Here is a 17,678-nt window from a genome sequence, read left to right on the forward strand (position 1 = left end):
AGACAGACAGACAGACAGACAGACACAGACAGACAGACAGACAGACACGTACACAGACACAGACAGACAGACAGACAGACATATGTTCAACCACGATTTCAAAGTGTGTCCTTCAGATATGGGAGTTTTGAACGCTTCAGAAATGCCATATAGACACAGGTGTGCATGAATTATCACAGTGCGCACTCCAGACACATGTTGTCCGTCACATGCAGTCTACCAAGAACAGAAGTTACCAACTTGTGTCACTAATACACCGTTGCACTGAAAGACACAGAACACATTGTACCCTGTAAAGAACATCACCAAGGTCATGTTTCTCAAATCAGAAGGATGAACACAACTAAACATGGCCATGCCAGTAGGTTTCTGGGACACTGTTACCATGAACATTTGCTTTTCATAGTTGATGAACCTTTTTTCTTTTGTTTGACAGTTTCTAATGACTTTTGCAGCTACTGATCACTATTTCAGATGGACCTTTTTTTAATGAGGAAACTATGTCACACATCTGGGTATTTGTCTTGCATGTGTCCCCTTAAAAACTCAAGTTTGGTTCTAAAAGACATTTAAACTTATCATTTCTGCCAAGACAAAAAATTTATTGCAGGGATGACGGACACATTCACAACAACTGTGACTGGGAGACATTTGGTATTCTGCTTGAAAAAACCCTCTGATAGTGATTACACATAAACAAGTTATAAAACATTACAGGAAAATTGTTTACCTTCATGTACACCAGGCTTTAACATATTTTTTTCAAATTAAGAAATTCATTAATTTGTCATTGGTTAAATTTGTTTTCACAAAAAAATGAGACTTCAAACAAATTCATTCAGCAGGAAAGTTAACAATAAAAGCTGCACTGTAAGCTGTTGTGAGGTAAGTGGTATATAAATCAGCAATGAGTATGCACTTTTGACATGGTGTCCTTCCAGATGTAAACCTGTTTTTAAATTCTCCTCTTTCAAAACATTTGTTTATGAGGTAGACAACCTATTACATAATCTAGATATATTCAAATTTAGAAGCATTGAGTTAAATTATTTCCAAAATATCTTTTTAAATATCTTTTTTTCGTAATTACAAAAAGCGGACACTGAACCAGCTAAATAAAAGTTTCTTACACTCAAGCTGTCATCTTTTATATATCAATTTCAATAAAACTATATCCCTGACCTTTTTCATCTAAAAAAATATCCTCTGATAAATGAAATAAACCAAACGTAATTTTTTCCCACTGTCTTCCTAATGCTTATTTATCTGTTTAGGGAATACATAACCCAGACATTTCGGAGATCCACATAAAAGTTTATGGAAAAAAAGCAATTCAAGGCCATAAAATTCGAGTTACTCTATGCAAGAAGGAAAACATGTGCATTTTTCCTCGAATAAAAAAGAAATTTGCAAAAAAATGTACTCAAACCCTGATAATAAAATACTCATAATACCCATTTCTGTAAAGTATATTAAAACTGACACAACAGAATGTAAATTCCATAAAGCAAATATAAAGTGAAATCAAACAATAACGTGTGGACCGGGAAAGCTATTTAAACCATAAAGATGTTCCCGTGCCTTTCAGTCTCTTTATAGGAGTAAGGCGAAGACTCCGTCTTGGCTCTTGTGACCAAAGTTTTTGCCTCCGAGCATCTGCTGCCCTCTTCAAGCCATTTTCACCATATTTTTCTCATTCACCATAAAAATCTTTCACTACAAAAACTAGTCCGAGCTTATCAAGAGAGACAAAAAATGGCAATTCACTGACAGCCGGCACAGCGCTCATTCCAAAAGGGAGTTATTTCTTACAAACCAGCTCGGTGTACGCAATACATTGAAATTTGCATCAAAACAGGGGCACTGTAGAGAAAAAAACATAGCAAAGGAAAAAATGGTTTCATGCAGGCATGCTGTAACGCTGGTGTTCTTTGGCTCTGTCGTTACAACATTGTGGGTAGGATGAAAGGAAACGCGATATCAACGACCCTTCCTGTACGTCAATTTCATTGCTGACAAATGACGCTTTTAGAATAAGATGCATGCATGTAGGCATTTCATTTGACAAAAAACAGTCTTCTGTTTTGGAGCCCACATATTGTTAAGACTCATAACAGAAATCAAGCATCATTTGTTTTTCGAAAGAGATATTTTTAATTTCCAGCTAAGTGCGTTAACAAGGTGTAACCAGTAAAAATAATCTTCACTTCATTTTTTCTCCAAATTCATTTTGACATTTGTCAGTGCAGTGATAATGATGCATGTCTTTGTTTTTGCAGAGTTGGACCACACTTTCACAGGATTACACTCCACGGATTTAGCTGAGAAAGGCTTATTTGGATATTGCATCACTGAAGACAGGTAGGACATCTTTTCAATTCAACCTGGGCTGAGGAGGCCCAAGTTAAACACTAAAGTAATAGGCAAATTAGTGGTGAAACTTATATGAATGGATCACTGAAAATACACGTATGAGTGATGACACCAGGTGTTTGAGGTAAGGGTGAGCGTGTCCGGCTCTATCGGAAACACCGCCATTTTCATAAGAAAGCAAGTGTTTGTTGGCTAACGCTGCACCCACAAATACGCCTGCCATATCACAGCGCCTGTAAACAATTGAGTCAATCAATCATATGTAAAGTGAACACTTTAAATGTCACAAGTTACGTAAATCCAATGAAAAGGTTGACATAATATACTGGAGACAAGCGCTAAAATCAAGTCAAACTGAGAAATGAGGCTAAATTCTTCTACAAGAGAGACCTCTTAAAGACTTACGTTCACGATGTTCAGTGAGATGGTTCCTACAACTGGAAACATTTGTCATTCATTTCCTACAAAAACACAAACCATGTCCTACAAAAACTTTGTGCACCCAATATATCACATAAAACTACAACCGTAAATGCATTTTTGTGTAATTACGCCAAACATGCTTGTCACGAGCAAAGTAACATCAGAGGTGACGGAAATGAACCCAAACCAATAATAAAAGGTACGCAGTTTAGTTCAATCACCATTCACACATTCCTTAGAAAAAGGTAGAAGCTGGTTCAGGTGAACCCAACCCAAACCAATAAAACACGATCACGCATCTTTGCCAACTGGGGGTAAACACATTCCAAATAGACAATCCCTATTGTTACTGAGAAACTAAGCCAAAACAATACACGAAACACAAGCATTTTTGCTCAATTAGACACAGTACTATGAAAATGGCTTCTCTTGCACATATATCAACAACAATGCAAGCATGCACTCTGCCTCAACATGCGTATGACATAACAAAATAAACCTCCAAACACTGCATATTTTCTTGTACGCACCATATAAATGACAAGAACATTTTCTGTGTGGTCCAAATTCCAGTTGCTATTAGCTTCCTGTCTCAAATTTGTGCCTCAGCTTCATTTTCTCATCATGGCTGTCATGCGACATTGTTATGTAATCTTTTACCCAAATGTATTTTAATTTATTTCTCAATAATGTGAAATTTTTATTACATATGAACAAGCAAAGGCATGTGAAAAACATATGTCTTATGTTTATAAACCCCAAATGTCACCATTTAATTGAATTATATTCATAAAAACGGGGGTGAATTTGAGCGTTTTCTCGTTATGTGAGAAACTCCCATTTATCGGATCATTGACAGCGTTAAGCCTGATTGGTCCAACTGCTCTCATGCATGCACAAGACAAATTCAGGCACACATGTGGGGACTTTACACAAATATCCTTCTCCAAAAAGAGAGTTCAGTTTTATAAAGGAAAAACAGGAAAATGTCTTCTTTTCAAAGTGAAGATATCAGAATCATAGCTCCAGATTATCTTTATGTAACTAGTTCCGGGGCCACGTGGAGGATATTATGGTTTTCTTCAATCATGTATAAGCGCATGACAGATCTGACAGGAAAATTTTGCTTCAAGAAATCATTTTTATTTCTGTCTTTAAAATTAAGACCTCTTCCCTTGCATTGTAACTTACAGGATATGGTATATTACCATAAAATTCAACGTAATAATGTTGTTGAATCAATACTTAACTTCATTGTCACATATTGAATCATTCAAAAGGGCTTTATTCCATGCTACAACCATGTGGGAAATTGAACCTGGACCTTTATGTGACAAGTTAACACCTTACCCACAGACTACCTCAAAGCTAGTCCATCGTTCTATGTAAAACACTGATGAATGTCATGTAGCGATTCCTACTAACGTTTCTGTTTTGTTTGGGCGTCAGTGAGTTTGGTTGTATAATGCTGCTTTGAACAGTATTTCACAGCATGCCAGTTTGATGTGGGTGGAAAGCTCAAAGAGATGCAGGTCTTAGATGTTTACCAAGCCACGAGCACGGGTATGGTGCTGACAAACGTCAAAACATAATCAGGGAGAATCAGGATTCGAACCCATGATCATCGGTTTCTGACATGCCTATAGGACACCATAGACAAGGGGACACTTCGAGCCACCCTTTCCTGTGACACATTTGAACAGGTAATATTAAATAACGTCTGAAGACTGAATCACTACTTAAAATCCCACACAAAAACTAACAAACGCTTAATGTACATCAGGGCGTCCACTTGAATATAGACAAACAATGGACATCAGAACATCAGACAGTGAGGTACAAATAGTCCTCATCCACAAGATCTTGTAAGAAAAGTATGCACCCAAATTAATGAAATTCCTGACTCCAAAGTAAATCCCTATATACTGTATGAGACAGCAAAGTTCCATAAAATGACAGATTAGGGCCATCACACTCTATCATTGTGCCTGGTATGAACATTATCAGCACACCTCCCCCCAAATAGGCCATGACAGAAGGCTAAATATGCACATTCTGATGAATAATTGATACTAGAAGCATGCAGAACCTGTGCAACATGAAACACTTCCCAAGCAGACGGCACACACCTCGCTGCATATATCACTACACAAACATGCCTACATGTACATTCAATCCAGATCCAGTGAACGATAATTTGATTGAAAGTCACTTTGGTAATCAGAATGCCACCTCAACAGTGATAAAAGATGCTATGGAAGTTTATTTTTGAAAGGGGATGCTAAAAATACTGTATTAATCTACCTGTGACTGCCATTATGGCAATGTCACATCTGTGTGTAATCACAAGATCAGAATACTGGCGAAACTTACCTCCTACACAGGAAACTTGGATCACCAGAAGTGACGTGTGGTGAAAAAAGCAAACACTGCCAAGGACGTTACTTTCCACCATGTCTTCGAGCATAGGAAGTGTCAGTGTGGAATTATGTTACAAAGATAGACATGCAGTTACACATGACATAAATGAATTACCTCAGAATTTGAGATATCTTATTTTGTTTTTGTATTTACAAATTAAAGTGAGAAAACCCTTTCCATTTTCAAAAGAAATCTCTGCTAAAAGCATAATCCGGCGTACGATTCAGATCAAATCATGAGCACGTGTTTACAAATCACTATCAAACAGTGATGTAACCAGGTGATACGAAGACATGCTAAAGGGGGACTGAACTTAGACAGTCCTTGCAAGTTTGATTCAAGTCATTTATAACGTGATTATTTTAACATAATTAATTTGATGCTTTTTTTCATTGCAAAGAATCATTAAATACCACAGCTCTGTTCAATTAATTCCTTAAACATAATATGTTCAATCAGGTCTTTGATAAGAAATTTTAGAGTTGAAATATTTTATCCTGACTTGTAACATCTTTGATAAACCCATTTCACAAACAGAAGGTAGTTTACACTTTCAACTTACAAACTATCAACTCCATATGATGTTGGAAGCAAATACTGAGGGGTCATCTTGCATTTGCTGGTCTGATTTCTTTATTCTAACAAATGGCTATTCCTCATGCTTTTTATTGATCGACCAATCAGGGAAGTCAAGTATGCTTCAACCAATGTTTAGTTCCTGTTGTAACAGCAGCATAACCAACCAGCAATAAGAGCGTCTGCTCACCACAAAAAAAAAACTATCATCATCCCTTTAACTAGGGATATCCAAACCAGGTGGTCAAAATATTGCCAAAGAGATACCTCACTGTGTTTAATCCCCTATAGAAATCCTGTCCAGTTCAACAAACAGCTGACAGCCATGGAGCAGTGTTCTTTCACTTCCTGTGATATATTCGGAAGAAAACTAAGCCAATTCCACACCAGCCAAATAAATACAGGCAATGAAGAAATGCCTACAAGCATAGTGTCAATCACTCTTGTTAATGAGCTAATTTGAACATTCAGCCCAAAATACCTCCTTGACATCTGTGTTACCTTGCGAAAAACCATCAGACTGGCAGTCACAGGGGGTTACCTCCCTTGACCAGCCTCTGCAGAAATATCCTTGTGAATTTGGTCCCTTTAACCATACTGATGTAGCATTTAAATTGTCAGTTTCTCAGTTTGTACTGCATGTGCACGCTGTTTGACGATAGTGATAATCTTAAGTATGTCTTTACTGACAAAAAATGAGTCAAAAACAGTAAAATTTTACAGTTGATTATTTGGTTTTATTTGTTTCATTTTTATATCAAAACCCATGAAATATTATCTGTGTCATGGGTTGATTTGTACAGACAAATTGTACATGTCGAATTGAAGGCTTTGAAGAACTCTCTGGCTAATTTAAAGCCATTTTGGCTCCTTGCCAAATCAAAAATCACTTGAGTTAACTAAAGCCACAAAAATAGTATCATCACTCACAAACACAAGATCGACATCAACATTTCAGATAACAAATTGAAAAATTCATTCACTGATACCAATTTCTTTGACTTAGATAAAGCTAATTGAGCAATGTCATCTCTTGCCGATATGTTTCTTTGAAAGAGTCCGAAGGAAATGACGTCACTTGCTGATAGTAGATTGTATAAAATACATACAGATGATAATGGTGCAAGCCTTTTACGATTTCTGAAAGAAGTTGAAGAGGAAATGTCATTAGCTTGTGGTACCAATTTCTCACAGCCATACTTGAAGATAATCAATGAACAATACCAAAGTCTAGAGACCATTTGCTAACAATCACAGCACCATTATACGGTGCCACATTTTAATGACAATGTTGACAGAACCCGATCAACTTTCAAAATCTGGTGATAAAAAGCTGCAGGTAATTGTGCACCAGTGCAGCATGTTAGCACTGGCAATTATGTGATGGCTCCAACACACAGCAGACTCAAACAGAACAGTGATTCTGACAATTACAAGATGGCTGACAGCAGCAGACGGCATCAGTGTCAGACGTACATCAGATTGGTTTGCACCGTAGAGGTGACATGGGTAGAAGGGAAGGTTTAAATGTTTCTGACAAGTACAAGACTAATGGAACATGCAGACTACACCATATGGTGTTGTCTTGTGTTCAAAATGACACTTGAATGCGCAGACTACACAATATGGTGTTACCTTGTGTTCAAAATTACACTGGAATGTGCAGACTACACAATATGGTGTTACCCTGTGTTCAAAATGACACTGGAACAAGCAGACGACACAATATGGTGTTACCTTGTGTTCAAAATTACACTGGAATGTGCAGACTACACAATATGGTGTTACCCTGTGTTCAAAATGACACTGGAATGTACAGACTACACAATATGGTGTTACCCTGTGTTCAAAATGACACGAAATGCGCAGACTACACAATATAGTGTTACCCTGTGTTCAAAATGACACTGGAACAAGGAGACGACACAATATGGTGTTGCCCTGTGTTCAAAATGACACTGGAACAAGGAGACGACACAATATGGTGTTGCCCTGTGTTCAAAATGACACTGGGACAAGCAGATGACACAATAAGGTGTTACCCTGTGCTGGAGATGACACTGGTGATTGAGGCTTGCATTCAAGGATTTATCTAGGAATTTCAACTATGTGCTGGTAGGAAGGATACATAAGTGAATAAAGTCTTTAATTTTGTAAAAACACATTTGTTCAATGCAACAACCTTAATCCTTTCTCTTTTGTTGGTTTTGGTATGGACTAATTTATGGGTAAGAATAGCTAGGTCACCAGTATATGATTGTGTGTCATTGTGTCATTGTGTCCTGCTGAGGATGGATGTCTTGCTCAGGCTTTCAGTTCCTGGTTTGCCTGCTCCAGAATCTATCATTGACATGCCATTCTACAATGAATTTGGAAAGTACTCGATTTTGATTGGTCAGTCAAAGGTATCAAATCAAAATAAACCCCCTCTGATTGAAACAGCCGATTTGACTGCATCACCACAGAAGCTAATATTTTTTTAGAATAGCACTTCTTTTACATTCAGTGTCGGTTGGCATATTTAAATATTTATATTTACAATTATAGATTACAAAATGCAAAGTTGCAGTTACTACAATATTCAAATGATGTGTAGCAATACATTTCATGTAGAAAACACTAAAGAATTAAGAGCAGTATGACATCATAATAGTGACGTGCAGTGCAGAATGAAACTTTTGCAAGGCTTGCTCAGTTTTCTTTAGGGGTGACCACCATACCATATTTGAGTACCATATTTTGTTTACAGGCTGTTGTAGGTGATATGTAAATTCTGAAAGACAACCCACTCGGAACACTGGACTCAACCCATGCCGCTTCACTCAATATATTTGCTGACACCAAAGAGTTCTTGTTTTATTTTGTCATGGTAGAATGGAGATAAATGTACTGCGTTTTCAATGTAGAGATAGGTTACCTGCAGATTTAACTGTGCTACATTTAACATTTGAAACCTCACGCTGCCCTTTCAGTTCCATCATCACTTTAGCGTGGTTAAATGTGCAGGTAACTAAGCTCTAGATTGAAAATACAGTATGTTTATCTCCTAATTATATAGCTGGAATATTGAATACGATGACGTGATACATGCAGTATCCATTATGTAAACATATCATTTGCATATTGCAAGGCATTTCTATGGAAAATCTGCACATGTCAAAATATAAATGCTTCTTCAAAAGAAGCATAAAAAAGGGGGAAAAAAGCACAAAAATTATCCTGTCCAAGTCACAAAAACAAACAAAGTTCAGATGTCTGCTTGGTTTGTTCAGAAGGTAAATGACTCTTCTCTGTTCCTGGGAAACTCTACTCAACATAAAATGTTCCATGAACCTTGTTTGCGGGAGCATGTTGGGTAGTAAAAATGAGACAAAGTGGGAAATCATTAGCCACGTTTTTCTTGGGGTACAAGACCAGAACCAAATGGCATGTACCTACAACCATTAGGCCACACGGCCTTGCACTCAGTTGTCGAAAATACAATTTGAAAAGGAAACATAAAACACCCTCTGAACGGAACACCCATACCACCCATTTCTGTCAGTTAAGTGAGGTAGGGTATGTCTGATCTACCTTGAAGTTTTTTACAACTTCACATCATGTTAACACAGCATAGTGTGCAATACATCAACCAAGACAGCCTTGTTTCTTACTAGCCGGCCAGCATGCTTGAAGGCTATACAGGTATTTTGGTTGAAATGGTGTGGCAGAGACGTCTGCTTCCATTCTACTTGAGCAGACGTCACATTCACAGAACAATGTCAAAATGGAAGGCGTCAGTAATGGATGCTGAGCAGGAGATGGGCCTGACATTAAGGTTGAGATGGAAAACATGACATATGGACATTCTGAAAAATACTTCAATCTTTTTCTTTCCATATGCTTCATTTCTTACAACCATATTCCTTTGAAATGATAATAATGATCTATGATAGTGAAACACCAAGAGCAATTATCAGCAACATAATAATGCTTTATTAGTTAGTTTCTTGGACCACGGTCATATGGATGGATAATTCTAAAAGGTGTTAAACACTACTCACTATTATCTTGAAACATCATCAAATTTGGATATGGAACTCTCCAAGTGCTATTTTATGAAGGTATTTCTAACAATAATCTACAAAAATCTTCTTCATTCATGAGAATGAAAGCAGTAGAATCCTACAAATTGAGTTTATACAATTACTATTTGGTTTGAAATATCACATTATACATATTGTTGTTATTCTACTGGTTATAAGTCATGCAATAAATTACAACTGATTCTGTGGCATTTGATTGGCTAATCCATTAAAGTACTATATTTTTCGTTTAAGTTTCCATAAAAAATTCCTTAAAACTCTTTCTTCTTAGCATGCTTAGAATGTCACCCTATTATACTACCTTAAAATAAGTATTCTTTTAGCAGTGTCCTGTTTACAAAAGCAGATTCTTGAATCAGATATAGAAACATTGCATGTCTGTATCTACCAAACTGCTGTCTCCGACCAGAAAAACCACATTGCACCACTTATCGTTATCCGTCTGCTTCCACTGTTCTGAGCAGACGGCATAATGGCAGACGACAATATGAAGTCAGAGGAGGGTTTGAAGAAGACACAAAAGAGCTATCTTACACATCTAATGCACATCTGAGAAGATTCACTCTCCCATAGAGGACTAACAATAGATGAACGAGGAGGGAGCTGTCTGGACCAAAATGGCCACTATTCCAGAAACACAATAGTCTTCAATGTAAGGAGGCCAAAAGTGAACATTTATCAAAACTTCTGCTCTATTTATGAGTGACACCACATTTTGCTTATCATTGAACAAAAATAGTTAAAACCATTACTTGGTGAAAAGTATAGGATCTGAGATGTCAGACTCAATATAAACTGCAGATAAGTGTTTTATTTTTGAATCAAGTTTCTTGTAGAAGACATTTGGTTAGCATTCATATTTTCTCCATCAGGAAGTGAATCAGGCTCTGTTGTGGACTTCCACCCTGATTGATGATCCTTAAGTAACTTAGTAACCATAGTAACAATCTTACTGACGACAATTAACCTACACCACTCATTTTGTGTCTTTTAATTTCTAAACACACAAAATTGAAACTTATGCAGATTAAAAACTAAAAGTTAAGATAACGAAATATTGTAGATTTATTTTAAATATTTCTGACAAGTCTAAAACTATGTTATAAAGTTCATTCAGCTAGTGATGATCCAGACATTATATGTTATAAAGTTGTTAATCATTAGATTCATGTACAAAAGAACATTTTTTGGTAGTAGTCTAAAACTATGATATAAAGTTCATTCAGCTAGTTATGATCCAGATATTATCTGGAGCAGAAAACCAGGCTCTGGTCCTATCGGTATGAAGCGTAATGTCAGTCTATGTCTCAACTTTGCAGTTCTAGTGCCCTATGTTAAACTGACATGTTGTCTCTGTGATGTTTGGGTGATTGTTAATCATTAGATTCATGTACAAAAGAACATGGTAGTCTAAAACTATGTTATAAAGTTGTTAATCATTATATTCATGTACCTCAGTTATGTTTGAACAGAGGACTTTTCAGGCAGCTTCATGCATATTCATTGACCACTATAGCTGGGACAGGGACTCAGGGACTCAGGTACTCTGGTCGGTAGGGTTCTGAGTAGGACCCAGGTACCCACAGGACTACCTGGACTTGTGGTTATTGTGATATATTGTCTAATGACAGGGGTCGGGTACCTGGGTTGTAAGCTTGGACTCACCCTAGCCCTACAAACCCCCCTTCGAGGCCTGGTTTGGTCCATGAATATGCATAAATTTTGCTAAAAAGTCATGTAGTTTGAACTACTTGAATTAAATTTGCTGCGACTGCCAATTTGCCAATCCAAGTCCCCCTGTACACTACAACCTCCCCATGTTACACACCGATCTCCTTCCCTCATCCACTTACAGCAATGGCCACAATACTGATCATGCTGATGTGTATCCGACGTGTCAGAAGATGAGATTCTCTTGCTTTCTTGTTTTTTCAACTCCATGTTAATAAATCTCTGTGAAAACTGAGCACTCAGCATGGCCAGTTGATGTGTCTGTACTGCAGCAGCATGACACCGGAATTCATCACAACCTCCATCCCCGCAACAATTTTACTTATTTTCCTCCAATTCTTTTTTCAGTTTCATTTTTTTTCAAGAAACTTATAGGACAAATGTCACCCGTATCCGAAATGAAGCCATCTGGTGTTCCGTGTGCTATGCCAGCAAACACATACAAATTGTCCTACCAAGATAAACACAGGCCTCTCTATCGATTCCATGCACGGCAACATTGGCATCAAGTCACACATCTTTAGATGCTGAAAGCTTTCAAAACACAAATTGTGCCCGGGTGAGAATGCAATCTTATGCTGAGAGTTATTGCTCCTGACATTTGAGTCATAGACATTTGAAGAGATGCATTCAAATGCTGCCACATTCGACTCACGGTGATACCTTCTACAAAAAGGTTAAGTGAAATGGTAAAAGATGCTTTGGAAGGTATTTGGCACTATGGAGAAGACACTGAAAGAATGCACGCCATGTGTGGGGGAGCAATGTTACATGTAACATTGGGATTTGTCTCAACTACACGGCCATTGTATAAACTTAGCTCAACACTGCACCTGTGGTGAAGGGAACTATCTTGGGAAGCAGGCTGGTTGACAAACAGGCCTAAATGAGGACTGATAAAGTCGTACCAATTATCTCTTGTGTACCTAGTAATATTCATAAAAATCTCATGTTGAAGTCAGGTGGCTAATCGGGTCTAAATTATGGCTTGACACAGAGCCCATGATAGCCCCATATGGTTCAATGACAAACATGTACAAAATATTTATCTTTTACAACTTCCATCTCCTGGAATGTTTTTGAGAAAATTGGAATTATTTTGTCATAATTATAAAACGTCAGGAGAAAAAGACCTATTGTGTAATGGATGCCAAAATCACTGTCATTTCTGAGAGCTTGAAAATAATCACATGTTTGAAAGAACGACCAACATAAATAGAAATAATCCGTTATCAGTGACTATCCCTCGTACTCTGAATGTCAGATGTTTTTTTCTACCCAGAAACCAGAAAGTAAGCATCATTAGTATGAGAACCTTCACATTAATATATGTTTCCATCCATTTACATAAATTAGTCCAATAAACACGATTATGAGTTGTATCTTAATTGCCGAATAACATGGTTAAACAACACGTTGTTTAATGCTTGACAACTTTATGTTGTTTAATGTTGTGTTACGGAAGCACACAATGGCTGTTTTAGAGCCTATTGTTGATACATTCTGTTTGAAAAATCAGACAAGGAAAATGATTTGATCACAAAAACAATAAGCAGTATTTTTTAAAGTTCAAACGTTAAACATGTTTAACCTGGTAGTTATGGCATATAATTAAAATTTAAAAGGTCGTTGAAAAAGAATGGTTCCTTTTTGGCATGCCTTTCTGGCAATGACATTGCTTTGTACAAAAATGGGAGTTCACCACAAAGAAACCACGAAAAAACCCACACTGAGCAAATTTATGTCCTTAAAAACAAAGTGTAATTGAACACAGTCCAAAAACAGCATTTGTTTGAAATATTGCTTATGCCTTCGAGGTAACGGTTTTAGCAAATGTCCCCATAATGACATTTCAACAAATTCAGTCTTTAAAATGCTCTAAGACAGTAACAACCAACTCAACTCCATTGACAGGGACTCTGAATGTTTTTCAGCATGTTCTGATAAAACAGATTTTTTCTCCATTTTGCACATTATGGTCTAAGAAATTTGAAAAACCATCTGCCCCACATTTTCTGCCAGCTAGATAAAACACACAGAGACCACATCCCCAAACATGGAAATTCTTTTTTCAAATTTTAAAAAGATACAAAGACTATATTCTCAAAAATAATATTTCTTCAGCGATCAAGGATAACAGAGACATATGGCAGTTGCTCTTTAGAAAAGAAACTGTTAAAAAACAATAAACTTTTTATCATTTCGGTGACAAATGTTTGACAATTCGTTCATCACTTGGGACACCAGGGAATTTAACGAGACTTAATCTAACAGAGCCCACCCCAGAAACCAAACATCACAAAAAGTGTCTTTTGTCACCTCAGATGTCCATCTACTTTAGTGATACACAGGGTGACAATTTTTCTGGAAAATTAATTCAAAGAAGCAGTCCTTCACACGTGCAAAAACATATCTGTTTTTTAAGCCATGGTGGCTTATGAGACGGTGTTGAAAATAAGCGACCCCCTGCCCAAGGTGAATAATGCTTATCGTCTTTGAGCACTTAATGACAAAGTCAATTTTTACCAATAATATTTTAATGGAATGTTTACACCATATTAATGTCATCTCTTTCATCCCGATCTCTGGGAGGTCTCCTAGTGCTCTGAAAACTGAAGCCTCAGCATGTGAGGATTTCGTCATTGTTATGGATTTTTAAGGAACAAACATTATGACATGGAGGTAAATACCCTCTTTCGAGAAAACAGGAATTCATCTGTCCTCATCAGACGATTAACGATTTTAGTTTCTCCATCTGTCACAAGAGGGAGTTCAACACTTCACCCCAACTAACACAGCCTAGAGTCGTCTTCAGCTCAAAAATGAATTTCAGATCCCTCACAGGATTGTGCAGGTTGGCACAGTATGCATATTGACCTCTTTTGCATGAGCGCAATTATTATCAAATAGGCAGCTGTGATGATATCCCACGTAACCGAATGCCAGCAAATTAGCAATGATTTATGATAAGGAATGACCTTGAACAGCGATGTTGACGAAACACCTGATGATAGGGTAACACGGAGACGAGAGTTTAATTTAGATGGATATCAAATGAATAGCCCATAATCACTGTTTATGATTTTGTGAATATTTCTGTCATAAGAAGTCCTGTGAAGTTTTGGTAATTGCGATAATGAGTTGATAATGGTCAGATGACTACAACCATTTCTTTCCCTGATTATTTCACAGCTTATAAGACGCCTTGGTCAAAGTTGACCACCGCAGGCAGCATGCAACACAGGACACTTTGATGTTCATGACTACAATTTGTTTTTTCAGAATATGGAAATGGTTTATATTCCCAGTTGCTTTGATGGTTGATTTTCATGACTTAGAAGCCTTGTGTGATATCTGCTTGTTTGAAAGACGTGTCACTTGTGATTGATACTGCGAAAAATAATTCCGAAAATATGAGAACGTTCACAGGAACTAACTTTCATCTTGTGGAATATCTAACACTTTTCACAGCAACCCCTATCAGGGAGGGAGCATAAAATGCCAACTGTTCAAGACAACATTATAAATGATTACAAAAAATGACATCTCATCAATCTTACCACCAGTACATCTAACAAGCAAACTCAAAATCAAATATAATTACAATCAATTTTTCAGTACCTCTTTTTATGTAGAGTCTAAATGGAGGGGCAAAAGACTGTTCAAAGTGAAAACATTTGACAAGGAAATCAACAATGATGACACTGGGCTCTAAGGAATTTACTTGTGTGTACAATGTCATTCCTAGTTGTAACTCCCCGACATGAACTTAAATGTCTTCGGCAGCTTTTAAATTATTTTACCACTTGGTTCACAGATCAATCATTTCAAAATGCTCATACAATCCAAAATGTTACAGATATTGAATAAATGTTTAATATGTCTCAGGGGTTTGTTCTTTCCTTCTGAGAACAAATTCAAGTACTGGTACTTAAGAATGAATTCAAATTGAATAGATATGGAAAGGGAAGTAACTCTTGTCATTCAAAGAACCGTTCAGCACTGTTCCAAAGCGGTAGCTTTCTTTCATTTCCTTTTTTCAATTCATTCTACCAACATCTCTTTGCAGAGATAATAAACTACCCCCCAAAATTTAAGGATGCTTTGATATTACTTCAGTTAATCTGTCATGCCATGACATGACATGACAGATTCACAATAATATGAAACTAAGTGGTTCCTAACTTGTTTTGAGTAGTATATGAATTTTGACAATTATTTTTAAAAAGTTATTTCCATGATTTCAGCCACCCTGGGTTTTAAAAAAATCTATTAACTAAGTTTTAAATAGGCCAACATTCACACTTTCAGCCATGACTTAATTGAAAACAGAATTCAAAGACATCAGGAGCTGTGTGGTTGTGCTGTCTTCATTTACACCGCAGTAGCGTGCAGTGTTAAATTAAAACTTTCTGCCATGATTTTCTTAACACAGCCTAAATCCTCAAAGTTTCAATTAGGGAAAACAATCAGCTTGATTATTTAAGGCTTTTCATCTCCTGTCCAGCTGCCATGAGGTGTGCAGTGGGAAAATTGCTGAAAACGCATGAAATAGCATCAATCTAGCCTACTCACTCATTTTAATAGACGTCTCAAACTGCCAAGTCTGTCACGTTTCATTAACACAAAATGATTCAATATCATAAAACATGGATCAATAAGTCATTAAAAACTCTATTTAAAACACAAAATCAAAGTGAATTAATGTCGGTCACTGTATCCACATACACGTAATCAAAATTCAATCATCGCCCAAAACATTCATTATTTTTTCCTATTTTGCTGCAACTATTTCACACTGGCTGTGAACATGGCGAAGGCAGTTAATTTAAAACAATTCTAAACTTCTCTTTCCAGCAGTTCCCAACAGGCTGTTCATCAGAGAAAGTGTAATAGAATTAACTACGTGGGCAATCATTTGGACAGAGAATTATCTCCCTTGGGTCATTAACGTGCCTGTATGGAATAGCTTTTATTGATGCTTAAACAGATGACAGGTGATTGTAAGACAGAAAACCTCCTATAATTTAATTTTGCTGGGCGCCATTATACCTTTGTTTCAGCTGTTAACAGCGGAAAGATAATGAAGGGCCGTGTTCAGCCATAATTGTTTTTACTGTCTGTGGAAGATTGGAGAACTGGTAACAATTTTCATTTGAATTCAGCTGCAAATTCTTTAACAAATGTTTATGACTTTGAAAGAGTTTGTATGTACAAGGACTTGTTTAAAACAATTCTTTAAGGCTTTTGTAGTGTCAAGGAATGAGGAAGTACTATGAAACCAAGCTCTCTTCAAAGGAAACAATATGTCTTTAGCTGTTAAAGACTTGAAGTCTTATAAACAAACATTTCAAAGGTTTCAGCTTGAAAAATTAACATAAGATCTTAGAGGGCTGGGACGTGTAACTCGGGTACTCGGGTCGGTTGGGTAATGAGTAGGACCCGGGTACACACAGGAATATCCGGACCCGTGGTTAGTGACATATTATATTGCTTAATGACAAAAAATATCTAAAACTCTTTGGTTAGACTATAAGTCACTATAATGTTTGCATGTCTTTCTAACTGTGCACCCATTTCTTCTGAATTGTATATGTTTGAATAAAGATAAAATTTTGAGTCAACTTCAGTGTATGCATGACCAGATCAATTTATAGGTGTATCTAAGCACATTTTGCCAGGGCTACGGTCACACTTCCCTAAATGGACAGTTTTTATTTATCTCATGAGACCTACAGCGGGTACCCAGGTAGGGTTGGGTAAAATGGGGGTGGGTACCTGGGTAGTAAATTTGGACTCATCCCAGCCCTGCGATCTCATATATATACACAGCCAGCCTTGTTTTATGCTGCTTATAGCAACAAGCCAGTCATATGCTGGCAACATGGCTGGCATTGACAAGGGACACCAAAAATAGGCATTAGACATAATACCCATGTTTAGTCAAACCAGGTCTCTGGTAAGTTGAGCCAATGCTTTAACCACGTGGCTATGTACCAACCTCCTGGATACAAGAAGCCCAATGCATAGGACGATTTCTATAAACAGACACCTTCAAAGATGTATAAC

At 37.0% G+C, this 17,678-nt stretch overlaps 2 protein-coding genes across 7 annotated transcripts in view; one reads left to right on the plus strand and one right to left on the minus strand.

The window, feature by feature from the left end:
* The window catches only part of LOC124151049 (short-chain dehydrogenase/reductase family 42E member 1-like), a 314,896-nt gene that overhangs the window by 276,342 nt on the left and 20,876 nt on the right, over positions 1 to 17,678 (minus strand). The gene's annotated exons all lie outside the window — the stretch shown is intronic.
* LOC124151044 (netrin receptor UNC5C-like) overlaps positions 1 to 17,678 on the plus strand; it is a 420,080-nt gene that overhangs the window by 101,780 nt on the left and 300,622 nt on the right. For all 6 annotated transcript variants that reach the window (XM_046523327.2, XM_046523329.2, XM_046523331.2 and 3 more), the window contains exon 3: positions 2,280 to 2,361. The gene's annotated coding sequence lies outside the window, so the exon portion shown is untranslated. The remainder of the gene's footprint in view (positions 1 to 2,279; positions 2,362 to 17,678) is intronic.

Source organism: Haliotis rufescens, unplaced genomic scaffold (assembly GCF_023055435.1).
Source record: "Haliotis rufescens isolate VD_foot unplaced genomic scaffold, xgHalRufe1.0.p SCAF_20, whole genome shotgun sequence".
Taxonomy (NCBI): Eukaryota; Metazoa; Mollusca; class Gastropoda; order Lepetellida; family Haliotidae; genus Haliotis; species Haliotis rufescens.